This window comes from Hypanus sabinus, chromosome 1 (genome assembly GCF_030144855.1).
Source record: "Hypanus sabinus isolate sHypSab1 chromosome 1, sHypSab1.hap1, whole genome shotgun sequence".
Lineage (NCBI taxonomy): Eukaryota > Metazoa > Chordata > Chondrichthyes > Myliobatiformes > Dasyatidae > Hypanus > Hypanus sabinus.
Window position 1 is genome coordinate 66907724 of NC_082706.1, and position 14356 is coordinate 66922079.

The window sequence follows — 14356 nt, forward strand, 5'->3', positions numbered from 1 at the left end:
CCGTTGTGGACTGCGCGTGTTCCTTTTCAATAGTTACCCGGGCACGAACATACCCCTTAAACATTGCCAGGCAGTCTGCCCGGGGAGATCCTCCCGCCACCCGTTTCCAAGACCCACGGATGGCGGATTTCGCCAGCCCCAGGAGCAAGTTGACTAGGACATCCTCATCCCTCCATGCCCCCTTCCTTACTGGATGACCATATATAAACAGGGTGGGACTAAAATGCAGCCAGAAGGCGAGAAGCAGCCCACGCAAATATGCAAAAAGAGGCTGCAGCCTCACACACTCCATGTACATGTGGTACACGGTCTCCTCCAGCCCGCAGAAGTGGCATGTGGGTGGGAAGTCCATGTACAAACTGAAAAACTTATTGCAGGGCACTGCCCTATGCAGTAACCTCCAGCCAAGATCCCCCAGGTGCATGGGAAGAAGCCCGGCGTAAAGGGACTTCCAGTGGGGACCCTCCTCACCTCTGGGTGGAAGGACCGACCGCCATGGCGTGTCGGGACGGTGGACAAGGGCAAGGAAGTGCAGGATGTGGAGTAGCAGCCCATACAGATACCTCCTACTTGCATCCCTGAATGGGACTGTGGGTATCGATGAGAGACGGCTCAAGTTGTGTGGACACGGCTCCCGGAGAAGATTGCGGGGTCTGGGCCCAACCAGCAGCTCGGCCTGAGTCGGTCCACACAACTGAGCCGCACCGACAGCCACTGAGGTAGGGCAAGGGTCGGCCAGGACCCCGCCCTCCGCCTGAGGAGGGGATTCCCGGCCTGAGGCGACCATGTTCCAGACTCTCAGTAGGTCCTGATAGAAGCCGGGCAGACTCCGCAAAGCAGTACGGCTGACACCCGCCGGTGGTAGCCGCATGTCTTCGTGAAGACAGCAGCCCCTCCGGAGGAAGAAAGTTGCCAACACGTGCCACCTGGGAGGGTGCTCGGCATACAGGAATCTCTGCAGAGTCCTGAGGCGGAGAGCCGCCAGCTGCGTTCGGACGCACACCAGCGACTGTCCGCCCTCTCCCACTGGGAGACTCAAGACCGCTGCAGAAACCCAATGTTTCCTGTTGCCCCAGAAGAAGTCCACTAATTTCCTCTGCAGTCTTGCAACAAACGGGGCAGGAGGGGCCAAGGTGTTCATCCGATACCACAACATGGAGGCCACCAGCTGGTTTATGACCACCACCCTGCCTCGATAGGAAAGCACCCTGAGAAGGCCTGACCAGCGCCCCAGCCGGGCCATGACTTTCATCTCCAGGTCCTGCCAGTTCGCCAGCCAGGTCTCCCCAGAAGGACTCAGGTAGACTCCCAGATAGAGGAGACGCCTAGTACTCCACTCAAAAGCTCTCATCTCCTCCGGCAGGAGCCCACCTGCCACCGACCCACTAAGAGACCGGAACATTTCGCCCAGTTGATCCTGGCGGAGGATGCCTCCGAGAAAACGTCTTGGCACTCGCGCATCTTCCGCAGGTCATTGGGATCTGTCATCATGAGGAGTACATCATCGGCGTAGGCAGAGAGGACGACCTCCATGTCCGGTTCACGCAGAACCAGACAGTCTCCACTGTCGTGCGTGATGTGCACTCCCTGGAGTTTGACACTGCCCACAGTCTCCACTGTCGTGTGTGATGTGCACTCCCTGGAGTTTGAAACTGCTCACAGTCTCCGCTGTGTGTGATGTGCACTCCCTGGAGTTTGAAACTGCCCACAGTCTGCACTGTCGTGCGTGATGTGCACTCCCTGGAGTTTGAAACTGCCCACACTCTCCACAGTTGACTGTCATTTGCACTCGCTGGAGTTTGAAACTGCCCACAGTCTCCACTGTCGTGTGTGATGTGCACTCCCTGGAATTTGAAACTGCCCACAGTCTGCACTGTCGTGTGTGACGTGCACTCCCTGGAGATTGAAACTGCCCACAGTCTCCACTGTCTGTGATGTGCACATCCTGGAGTTTGAAACTGCCCACAGTCTGCACTGTCGTGTGTGATTTGCACTCCCTGGATTTTGAAACTGCCCACAGTCTCCTCTTTCGTGTACAATGTGCACTCCCTGGAGTTTGAAACTGCGCACAGTCTCCAATTTTGTGTGTGATGTGCACTCCCTGGAGTTTGAAACTGCCCACCGTCACCACTGTCGTGTGTGATGTGCACTCCCCGGAGTTTGAAACTGCTCACAGTCACCACTGTGTGTGATGTGTACTCCCTGGAGTTTGGAACTGCCCACTGTCTCCACTGTCGTGTGTGCTGTGCAGTCCCTAGAGTTTGAAACTGCCCACAGTCTCCGTTGTGTGTGATGTGCACTCCCTGCAATTTGAAACTGCTCACAGTCTCCGCTGCGTGTGATGTGCACTCCCTGCAGTTTGAAACTGCTCACAGTCTCCGCTGTGTGTGATGTGCACTCCCTGGAGTTTGAAACTGCTCACAGTCTCCGCTTTCATGTGTGATGTGCACTCCCTGGAGTTTGAAACTGCCCACAGTCTCCACTGTCATGCATGATGTGCACTCCCTGGAGTTTGAAACTGCCCACAGTCTCCACTGTCTGTGATGTGTACTCCCTGCAGTTTGAAACTGCCCACAATCTCCACTGTCGTGTGTGATGTGCACTTTCTGGAGTTTGAACCTGCCCACAGTCTCCTCTGTCGTGTGTGATCTGCACTCCCTGGCTTTGACACTGCCCACAGTCTCCACTGTCGTGTGTGATGTGCACTCCCTAGAGTTTGAAACTGCCCACCGTCTCCACTGTCGTGTGTGATGTGCACTCCCTGGAGTTTGAAACTGCCCACAGTCTCCACTGTGTGTGATTTGCACTCCCTGGAGTTTGAAACTGCCCACAGTCTCCACTGTGTGTGATGTGTACTCCCTGGAGTTTGAAACTGCCCACAGTCTCCGCTGTGTGTGATGTGCACTCCCTGGAATTTGAAACTGCCCTCTGTCTCCACTGTCGTGTGTGATGTGCACTCCCTAGAGTTTGAAACTGCACACAGTCTCCACGGTCTGTGATGTGCACTCCCTGGAGTTTGAAACTGCCCACAGTCTGCACTGTGGGTGAGGTGCACTCCCTGGAATTTGAAACTGCCCTCTGTCTCCACTGTCGTGTGTGATGTGCACTCCCTAGAGTTTGAAACTGCACACAGTCTCCACGGTCTGTGATGTGCACTCCCCGGAGTTTGAAACTGCCCACAGTCTCCACTGTCATACGTGTTGTGCACTCCCTGCAGTTTGAGACTGCTCACAGTCTCCGCTGTGTGTGATGTGCACTCCCTGGAGTTTGACACTGACCACAGTCTCCACTGTCGTGTGTGATGTGTACTCCCTGCAGTTTGAAACTGCCCACAGTCTCCGTTGTGTGTGATGTGCACTCCCTGCAGTTTGAAACTGCTCACAGTCTCCGCTGTGTGTGAGGTGCACTCCCTGGCTTTGAAACTGCCCACAGTCTTCACAGTCATACGTGATGTGCACTCCTTTTTTTTTATTACAAAATCCTTTATTACAAATTTCGGTGCTGTACAATATATACAAAACAGTGGCAAACACAATTACTGCACTACAAATAGACAATAGACATTACACCAGAATGTTGCCATCCCTATCTACGATGGCATTTACACCCCGCGGAGCCCAACGGTCTCGAAACTCCTCCAAGGCCGTTGTGGACTGCGCGTGTTCCTTTTCAATAGTTACCCGGGCAGGAACATACCCCTTAAACATTGCCAGGCAGTCTGCCCGGGGAGATCCTCCCGCCACCCGTTTCCAAGACCCACGGATGGCGGATTTCGCCAGCCCCAGGAGCAAGTTGACTAGGACATCCTCATCCCTCCATGCCCCCTTCCTTACTGGATGACCATATATAAACAGGGTGGGACTAAAATGCAGCCAGAAGGCGAGAAGCAGCCCACGCAAATATGCAAAAAGAGGCTGCAGCCTCACACACTCCATGTACATGTGGTACACGGTCTCCTCCAGCCCACAGAAGTGGCATGTGGGTGGGAAGTCCATGTACAAACTGAAATACTTATTGCAGGGCACTGCCCTATGCAGTACCCTCCAGCCGAGATCCCCCAGGTGCATGGGAAGAACCCCGGCGTAAAGGGACTTCCAGTGGGGACCCTCCTCACCTCTGGGTGGAAGGACCGACCGCCATGGCGTGTCGGGACGGTGGACAAGGGCAAGGAAGTGCAGGATGTGGAGTAGCAGCCCATACAGATACCTCCTACTTGCATCCCTGAATGGGACTGTGGGTATCGATGAGAGACGGCTCAAGTTGTGTGGACACGGCTCCCGGAGAAGATTGCGGGGTCTGGGCCCGACCAGCAGCTCGGCCTGAGTCGGTCCACACAACTGAGCCGCACCGACAGCCACTGAGGTAGGGCAAGGGTCGGCCAGGACCCCGCCCTCCGCCTGAGGAGGGGATTCCCGGCCTGAGGCGACCATGTTCCAGACTCTCAGTAGGTCCTGATAGAAGCCGGGCAGACTCCGCAAAGCAGTACGGCTGACACCCGCCGGTGGTAGCCGCATGTCTTCGTGAAGACAGCAGCCCCTCCGGAGGAAGAAAGTTGCCAACACGTGCCACCTGGGAGGGTGCTCGGCATACAGGAATCTCTGCAGAGTCCTGAGGCGGAGAGCCGCCAGCTGCGTTCGGACGCACACCAGCGACTGTCCGCCCTCTCCCACTGGGAGACTCAAGACCGCTGCAGAAACCCAATGTTTCCTGTTGCCCCAGAAGAAGTCCACTAATTTCCTCTGCAGTCTTGCAACAAACGGGGCAGGAGGGGCCAAGGTGTTCATCCGATACCACAACATGGAGGCCACCAGCTGGTTTATGACCACCACCCTGCCTCGATAGGAAAGCACCCTGAGAAGGCCTGACCAGCGCCCCAGCCGGGCCATGACTTTCATCTCCAGGTCCTGCCAGTTCGCCAGCCAGGTCTCCCCAGAAGGACTCAGGTAGACCCCCAGATAGAGGAGACGCCTAGTACTCCACTCAAAAGCTCTCATCTCCTCCGGCAGGAGCCCACCTGCCACCGACCCACTAAGAGACCGGAACATTTCGCCCAGTTGATCCTGGCGGAGGATGCCTCCGAGAAAACGTCTTGGCACTCGCGCATCTTCCGCAGGTCATTGGGATCTGTCATCATGAGGAGTACATCATCGGCGTAGGCAGAGAGGACGACCTCCATGTCCGGTTCACGCAGAACCAGACAGTCTCCACTGTCGTGCGTGATGTGCACTCCCTGGAGTTTGACACTGCCCACAGTCTCCACTGTCGTGTGTGATGTGCACTCCCTGCAGTTTGAAACTGCTCACAGTCTCCGCTGTGTGTGATGTGCACTCCCTGGAGTTTGAAACTGCCCACACTCTCCACAGTTGACTGTCATTTGCACTCGCTGGAGTTTGAAACTGCCCACAGTCTACACTGCCGTGTGTGATGTGCACATCCTGGAGTTTGAAACTGCCCACAGTCTCCACTGTCGTCCGTGATGTGCACTCCCTGGAGTTTGAAACTGCTCACAGTCTCCACTGTGTGTGATGTGTACTCCCTGGAGTTTGAAACTGCCCACAGTCTCCACTGTCGTCCGTGATGTGCACTCCCTGGAGTTTGAAACTGCTCACAGTCTCCACTGTGTGTGATGTCCACTCCCTGGAGTTTGAAACTGCCCACTGTCTCCACTGTCCGTGATGTGTACTCCCTGGAGTTTGAAACTGCCCACAGTCTCCACTGTCGTGTGTGATGTGCACTCCCTAGAGTTTGAAACTGCACACAGTCTCCACGGTTTGTGATGTGCACTCCCTGGAGTTTGAAACTGCCCACAGTCTGCACTGTGGGTGAGGTGCACTCCCTGGAATTTGAAACTGCCCTCTGTCTCCACTGTCGTGTGTGATGTGCACTCCCCGGAGTTTGAAACTGCCCACCGTCTCCACTGTCTGTGATGTGCACTCCCTGGAGTTTGAAACTGCCCACTGTCTCCGCTGTGTGTGATGTGTACTCCCTGGATTTTGAAACTGCCCACTGTCTCCACTGTCGTGTGTGATGTGCAGTCCCTAGAGTTTGAAACTGCCCACAGTCTCCGCTGTGTGTGATGTGCACTCCCTGGAGTTTGACACTGACCACAGTCTCCACTGTCGTGTGTGATGTGTACTCCCTGCAGTTTGAAACTGCCCACAGTCTCCGTTGTGTGTGATGTGCACTCCCTGGAGTGTGAAACTGCCCACAGTCTCCACTGTCATGTGTGATGTGCACTCCCTGGCTTTGACACTGCCCACAGTCTCCACTGTCGTGTGTGATGTGCACTCCCTGGAGTTTGACACTGCCCACAGTCTCCACTGTCGTGTGTGATGTGCACTCCCTGGAGTTTGAAACTGCCCACAGTCTCCACTGTCGTGTGTGATGTGCACTCCCTGGAGTTTGACACTGCCCACAGTCTCCACTGTCGTGTGTGATGTGCACTCCCTGGAGTTTGAAACTGCCCACAGTCTCCGCTGTGTGTGAGGTGCACTCCCTGGCTTTGAAACTGTCCACAGTCTCCACCGTGGGTGATGTGCACTTCTTTTTTTTTCTTACAAAATCCTTTATTACAAATTTCGGTGCTATACAATATATACAAAACAGTGGCAAACACAATTACTGCACTACAAATAGACAATAGACATTACACCAGAATGTTGCCATCCCTATCTACGATGGCATTTACACCCCGCGGAGCCCAACGGTCTCGAAACTCCTCCAAGGCCGTTGTGGACTGCGCGTGTTCCTTTTCAAAAGTTACCCGGGCACGAACATACCCCTTAAACATTGCCAGGCAGTCTGCCCGGGGAGATCCTCCCGCCACCCGTTTCCAAGACCCACGGATGGTGGATTTCGCCAGCCCCAGGAGCAAGTTGACTAGGACATCCTCATCCCTCCATGCCCCCTTCCTTACTGGATGACCATATATAAACAGGGTGGGACTAAAATGCATCCAGAAGGCGAGAAGCAGCCCACGCAAATATGCAAAAAGAGGCTGCAGCCTCACACACTCCATGTACATGTGGTATACGGTCTCCTCCAGCCCGCAGAAGTGGCATGTGGGTGGGAAGTCCATGTACAAACTGAAAAACTTATTGCAGGGCACTGCCCTATGCAGTACCCTCCAGCCGAGATCCCCCAGGTGCATGGGAAGAAGCCCGGCGTAAAGGGACTTCCAGTGGGGACCCTCCTCACCTCTGGGTGGAAGGACCGACCGCCATGGCGTGTCGGGACGGTGGACAAGGGCAAGGAAGTGCAGGATGTGGAGTAGCAGCCCATACAGATACCTCCTACTTGCATCCCTGAATGGGACTGTGGGTATCGATGAGAGACGGCTCAAGTTGTGTGGACACGGCTCCCGGAGAAGATTGCGGGGTCTGGGCCCGACCAGCAGCTCGGCCTGAGTCGGTCCACACAACTGAGCTGCACCGACAGCCACTGAGGTAGGGCAAGGGTCGGCCAGGACCCTGCGCTCTGCCTGAGGAGGGGATTCCCGGCCTGAGGCGACCATGTTCCAGACTCTCAGTAGGTCCTGATAGAAGCCGGGCAGACTCCGCAAAGCAGTACGGCTGACACCCGCCGGTGGTAGCCGCATGTCTTCGTGAAGACAGCAGCCCCTCCGGAGGAAGAAAGTCGCCAACACGTGCCACCTGGGAGGGTGCTCGGCATACAGGAATCTCTGCAGAGTCCTGAGGCGGAGAGCCACCAGCTGCGTTCGGACGCACACCAGCGACTGTCCGCCCTCTCCCACTGGGAGACTCAAGACCGCTGCAGAGACCCAGTGTTTCCTGTTGCCCCAGAAGAAGTCCACTAATTTCCTCTGCAGTCTTGCAACAAACGGGGCAGGAGGGGCCAAGGTGACCATCCGATACCACAACATGGAGGCCACCAGCTGGTTTATGACCACCACCCTGCCTCGATAGGAAAGCACCCTGAGAAGGCCTGACCAGCGCCCCAGCCGGGCCATGACTTTCATCTCCAGGTCCTGCCAGTTCGCCAGCCAGGTCTCCCCAGAAGGACTCAGGTAGACTCCCAGATAGAGGAGACGCCTAGTACTCCACTCAAAAGCTCTCATCTCCTCCGGCAGGAGCCCACCTGCCACCGACCCACTAAGAGACCGGAACATTTCGCCCAGTTGATCCTGGCGGAGGATGCCGCCGAGAAAACGTCTTGGCACTCGCGCATCTTCCGCAGGTCATTGGGATCTGTCATCATGAGGAGTACATCATCGGCGTAGGCAGAGAGGACGACCTCCATGTCCGGTTCACGCAGAACCAGACAGTCTCCACTGTCGTGCGTGATGTGCACTCCCTGGAGTTTGAAACTGCCCACAGTCTCCACTGTGTGTGATGTGTACTCCCTGGAGTGTGAACTGCCCACAGTCTCCACTGTCGTCCGTGATGAGCACTCCCTGGAATTTGACACTGCCCACAGTCTCCACTGCCGTGTGTGATGTGCACTCCCTGGAGTTTGAAACTGCTCACAGTCTCCACTGTCGTGTGTGATGTGCACTCCCTGGAGTTTGAAACTGCCCACAGTCTCCACTGTCGTGTGTGATCTGCACTCCCTGGTGTTTGAAACTGCCCACAGTCTCCACTGTGTGTGATGTGCACTCCCTGGAGTTTGACACTGCCCACAGTCTCCACTGTGTGTGATGTGCACTCCCTGGAGTTTGAAACTGCCCACAGTCGCCACTGTGTGTGATGTCCACTCCCTGGAGTTTGAAACTGTCCACAGTCTCCACTGTGTGTGATGTGCACTCCCTGGAATTTGACACTGCCCACAGTCTCCACTGCCGTGTGTGATCTGCACTCCCTGGAGTTTGACACTGCCCACAGTCTCCACTGTCGTGTGTGATCTGCACTCCCTGGAGTTTGACACTGCCCACAGTCTCCACTGCCGTGTGTGATCTGCACTCCCTGGAGTTTGACACTGCCCACAGTCTCCACTGCCGTGCGTGATCTGCACTCCCTGGTGTTTGAAACTGCCCACACTCTCCACTGTGTGTGATGTCCACTCCCTGGATTTTGAAACTGCCCACAGTCTCCACTGTGTGTGATGTGCACTCCCTGGAATTTGAAACTGCTCACAGTCTCCACTGTTGTGCGTGATCTGCATTCCCTGGAGTTTGACACTGCCCACAGTCTCCACTGTCGTGCGTGATGTGCACTCCCTGCAGTTTGAACCTGCCCACAGTCTCCACTGTCGTGTGTGATGTGCACTCCCTGGAGTTTGAAACTGCTCACAGTCTCCACTGTGTGTGATGTCCACTCCCTGGAGTTTGAAACTGCCCACATTCTCCACTGTCGTGTGTTATGTGCACTCCCTGGAGTTTGAAACTGCTCACAGTCTCCACTGTGTGTGATGTGCACTCCCTGGAGTTTGAAACTGCTCACAGTCTCCACTGTGTGTGATATCCACTCCCTGGAGTTTGAAACTGCCCACAGTCTCAGCTGTGTGTGATGTGCACTCCCTGGAATTTGAAACTGCCCTCTGTCTCCACTGTCGTGTGTGATGTGCACTCCCTAGAGTTTGAAACTGCACACAGTCTCCACGGTCTGTGATGTGCACTCCCTGTAGTTTGAAACTGCCCACAGTCTGCACTGTGGGTGAGGTGCACTCCCTGGAATTTGAAACTGCCCACAGTCTCCACTGTCATACGTGATGTGCACTCCCTGCAGTTTGAGACTGCTCACAGTCTCCGCTGTGTGTGATGTGCACTCCCTGGAGTTTGAAACTGCCCACAGTCACCACTGTCTGTGATGTGCACTCCCTAGAGTTTGAAACTGACCACAGTCACCACTGTCGTGTGTGATGTGTACTCCCTGCAGTTTGAAACTGCCCACAGTCTCCGTTGTGTGTGATGTGCACTCCCTGGAGTTTGAAACTGCCCACAGTCTCCGCTGTGTGTGAGGTGCACTCCCTGGCTTTGAAACTGTCCACAGTCTCCACTGTGGGTGATGTGCACTCCTTTTTTTTTATTACAAAATCCTTTATTACAAATTTCGGTGCTATACAATATATACAAAACAGTGGCAAACACAATTACTGCACTACAAATAGACAATAGACATTACACCAGAATGTTGCCATCCCTATCTACGATGGCATTTACACCCCGCGGAGCCCAACGGTCTCGAAACTCCTCCAAGGCCGCCGTGGACTGCGCGTGTTCCTTTTCAATAGTTACCCGGGCACGAACATACCCCTTAAACATTGCCAGGCAGTCTGCCCGGGGAGATCCTCCCGCCACCCGTTTCCAAGACCCACGGATGGCGGATTTCGCCAGCCCCAGGAGCAAGTTGACTAGGACATCCTCATCCCTCCATGCCCCCTTCCTTACTGGATGACCATATATAAACAGGGTGGGACTAAAATGCAGCCAGAAGGCGAGAAGCAGCCCACGCAAATATGCAAAAAGAGGCTGCAGCCTCACACACTCCATGTACATGTGGTATACGGTCTCCTCCAGCCCGCAGAAGTGGCATGTGGGTGGGAAGTCCATGTACAAACTGAAAAACTTATTGCAGGGCACTGCCCTATGCAGAACCCTCCAGCCGAGTTCCCCCAGGTGCATGGGAAGAACCCCGGCGTAAAGGGACTTCCAGTGGGGACCCTCCTCACCTCTGGGTGGAAGGACCGACCGCCATGGCGTGTCGGGACGGTGGACAAGGGCAAGGAAGTGCAGGATGTGGAGTAGCAGCCCATACAGATACCTCCTACTTGCATCCCTGAATGGGACTGTGGGTATCGATGAGAGACGGCTCAAGTTGTGTGGACACGGCTCCCGGAGAAGATTGCGGGGTCTGGGCCCGACCAGCAGCTCGGCCTGAGTCGGTCCACACAACTGAGCTGCACCGACAGCCACTGAGGTAGGGCAAGGGTCGGCCAGGACCCTGCGCTCTGCCTGAGGAGGGGATTCCCGGCCTGAGGCGACCATGTTCCAGACTCTCAGTAGGTCCTGATAGAAGCCGGGCAGACTCCGCAAAGCAGTACGGCTGACACCCGCCGGTGGTAGCCGCATGTCTTCGTGAAGACAGCAGCCCCTCCGGAGGAAGAAAGTCGCCAACACGTGCCACCTGGGAGGGTGCTCGGCATACAGGAATCTCTGCAGAGTCCTGAGGCGGAGAGCCGCCAGCTGCGTTCGGACGCACACCAGCGACTGTCCGCCCTCTCCCACTGGGAGACTCAAGACCGCTGCAGAGACCCAGTGTTTCCTGTTGCCCGAGAAGAAGTCCACTAATTTCCTCTGCAGTCTTGCAACAAACGGGGCAGGAGGGGCCAAGGTGACCATCCGATACCACAACATGGAGGCCACCAGCTGGTTTATGACCACCACCCTGCCTCGATAGGAAAGCACCCTGAGAAGGCCGGACCAGCGCCCCAGCCGGGCCAAGACTTTCGTCTCCAGGTCCTGCCAGTTCGCCAGCCAGGTCTCCCCAGAAGGACTCAGGTAGACTCCCAGATAGAGGAGACGCCTAGTACTCCACTCAAAAGCTCTCATCTCCTCCGGCAGGAGCCCACCTGCCACCGACCCACTAAGAGACCGGAACATTTCGCCCAGTTGATCCTGGCGGAGGATGCCGCCGAGAAAACGTCTTGGCACTCGCGCATCTTCCGCAGGTCATTGGGATCTGTCATCATGAGGAGTACATCATCGGCGTAGGCAGAGAGGACGACCTCCATGTCCGGTTCACGCAGAACCAGACAGTCTCCACTGTCGTGCGTGATGTGCACTCCCTGGAGTTTGAAACTGCCCACAGTCTCCACTGTGTGTGATGTGTACTCCCTGGAGTTTGAAACTGCCCACAGTCTCCACTGTCGTCCGTGATGAGCACTCCCTGGAATTTGACACTGCCCACAGTCTCCACTGCCGTGTGTGATGTGCACTCCCTGGAGTTTGAAACTGCCCACAGTCTCCACTGTGTGTGATGTCCACTCCCTGGAGTTTGAAACTGACCACAGTCTCCGCTGTGTGTGATGTGCACTCCCTGGAGTGTGAAATTGCCCACAGTCTCCGCTGTGTGTGATGTCCACTCCCTGGAGTTTGAAACTGCCCACAGTCTCCACTGTCGTGCGTGATGTGCACTCCCTGGAGTTTGAAACTGCTCACAGTCTCCGCTGTGTGTGAGGTGCACTGCCTGGATTTTGAAACTGCCCACAGTCTCCACTGTCGTGCGTGATGTGCACACCCTGCAGTTTGAAACTGCTCACAGTCTCCGCTGTGTGTGATGTGCACTCCCTGGAGTTTGACACTGCCCACTGTCTCCACTATCGTGTGCGATGTGCACTCCCTGGAGTTTGAAACTGCCCACTGTCTCCACTGTCGTGTGCGATGTGCACTCCCTGGAGTTTGAAACTGCCCACTGTCTCCACTGTCGTGTGCGATGTGCACTCCCTGGAGTTTGAAACTGCCCACTGTCTCCACTGTCGTGTGCGATGTGCACTCCCTGGAGTTTGAAACTGCCCACAGTCTCCACTGTCTGTGTTGTGCTCTCCCTGGAGTTAGAAACTGTCCACAGTCTCCGTTGTGTGTGATGTGCACTCCCTGGAGTTTGAAACTGCCCACAGTCTCCACTGTGTGTGATGTGCACTCCCTGGAGTTTGAAACTGCCCACAGTCTCTGCTTTCGTGCGTGATATGCACTCCCTGGAGTTTGAAACTGCCCACAGTCTACGCTGTCTGAGATGTGCACACCCGGGGGTTTGACACTGCCCACAGTCTCCACTGTCGTGCTTGATGTGCACTCCCTGGAGTTTGAAACTGCCCACACTCTCCACTGTCGTGAGTGATGTGCACTCCCTGGAGTTTGAAACTGCCCACGGTCTCCGCTTTCGTGTGTGATGTGCACTCCCTGGAGTTTGCAACTGCCCACAGTCTCCACTGTCGTGTGTGATGTGCACTCCCTGGAGTTTGAATCTGCCCACAGTCTCCACTGTCGTACGTGATGTGCACTCCCTTGTGTTTGAAACTGCCCACAGTCTCCACTGTCGTACGTGATGTGCACTCCCTTGAGTTTGAAACTGCCCACAGTCTCCACTGTCGTGTGTGATGTGCACTCCCTGCAGTTAGACACTGCCCACTCTCTCCACTGTCGTGTGTGATGTGCACTCCCTGGAGTTCGAAACTGCCAACACTCTCCGCTGTGTGTGATGTGCACTCCCTGGAGTTTGAAACTGCCCACTGTCTCCACTGTCGTGTGTGCTGTGCACTCCCTGGAGTTTGAAACTGCTCACAGTCTCCGCTGTGTGTGATGTGCACTCCCTGGAGTTTGAAACTGCCCACAGTCTGCACTGTGTGTGATGTCCACTCCCTGGAGTTTGAAACTGTCCACAGTCTCCGCTGTGTGTGATGTGCACTCCCTGGAGTTTGAAACTGCCCACACTCTCCGCTGTGTGTGATGTGCACTCCCTGGAGTTTGAAACTGCCCACACTCTCCGCTGTGTGTGATGTGCAGTCCCTGGAGTTTGAAACTGCCCACACTCTCCACTGTCGTGTGTGATGTGCACTCCCTGGACTTTGAAACTGTCCACAGTCTCTGCTGTGTGTGATGTGCACTGCCTGGATTTTGACACTGCCCACTGTCTCCACTGTCGTGTGTGATGTGCACTCCCTGGAGTTTGAAACTGCCCCCAGTCTCCACTGTCTGTGATGTGTACTCCCTGGAGTTTGAAACTGCCCACAGTCTCCACTGTCTGTGATGTGCACACCCTGGAGTTTGAAACTGTCCACAGTCTCCGTTGTGTGTGATGTGCACTCCCTGGAGTTTGAAACTGCCCACAGTCTCTGCTTTCGTGCATGATGTGCACTCCCTGGAGTTTGAAACTGCCCACAGTCTGCACTGTGTGTGATGTCCACTCCCTGGAGTTTGAAACTGTCCACAGTCTCCGCTGTGTGTGATGTGCACTCCCTGGAGTTTGAAACTGCCCACACTCTCCGCTGTGTGTGATGTGCACTCCCTGGAGTTTGAAACTGCCCACAGTCTCCACTTTCGTGTGCGATGTGCAGTCCCTGGAGTTTGAAACTGCCCACAGTCTACGCTGTGTGTGATGTGCACTCCCTGGAGTTTGAAACTGCCCACAGTCTCCACTGTCTGTGATGTGTACTCCCTGGAGTTTGAAACTGCCCACAGTCTACGCTGTGTGTGATGTGCACACCCGGGGGTTTGACACTGCCCACAGTCTCCACGGTCGAGTGTGATGTGCACTCCCTGGAGTTTGAAACTGCCCACAGTCTCCACTGTCTGTGTTGTGCTCTCCCTGGAGTTTGAAACTGTCCACAGTCTCCGTTGTGTGTGATGTGCACTCCCTGGAGTTTGAAACTGCCCACAGTCTCCACTGTGTGTGATGTGCAC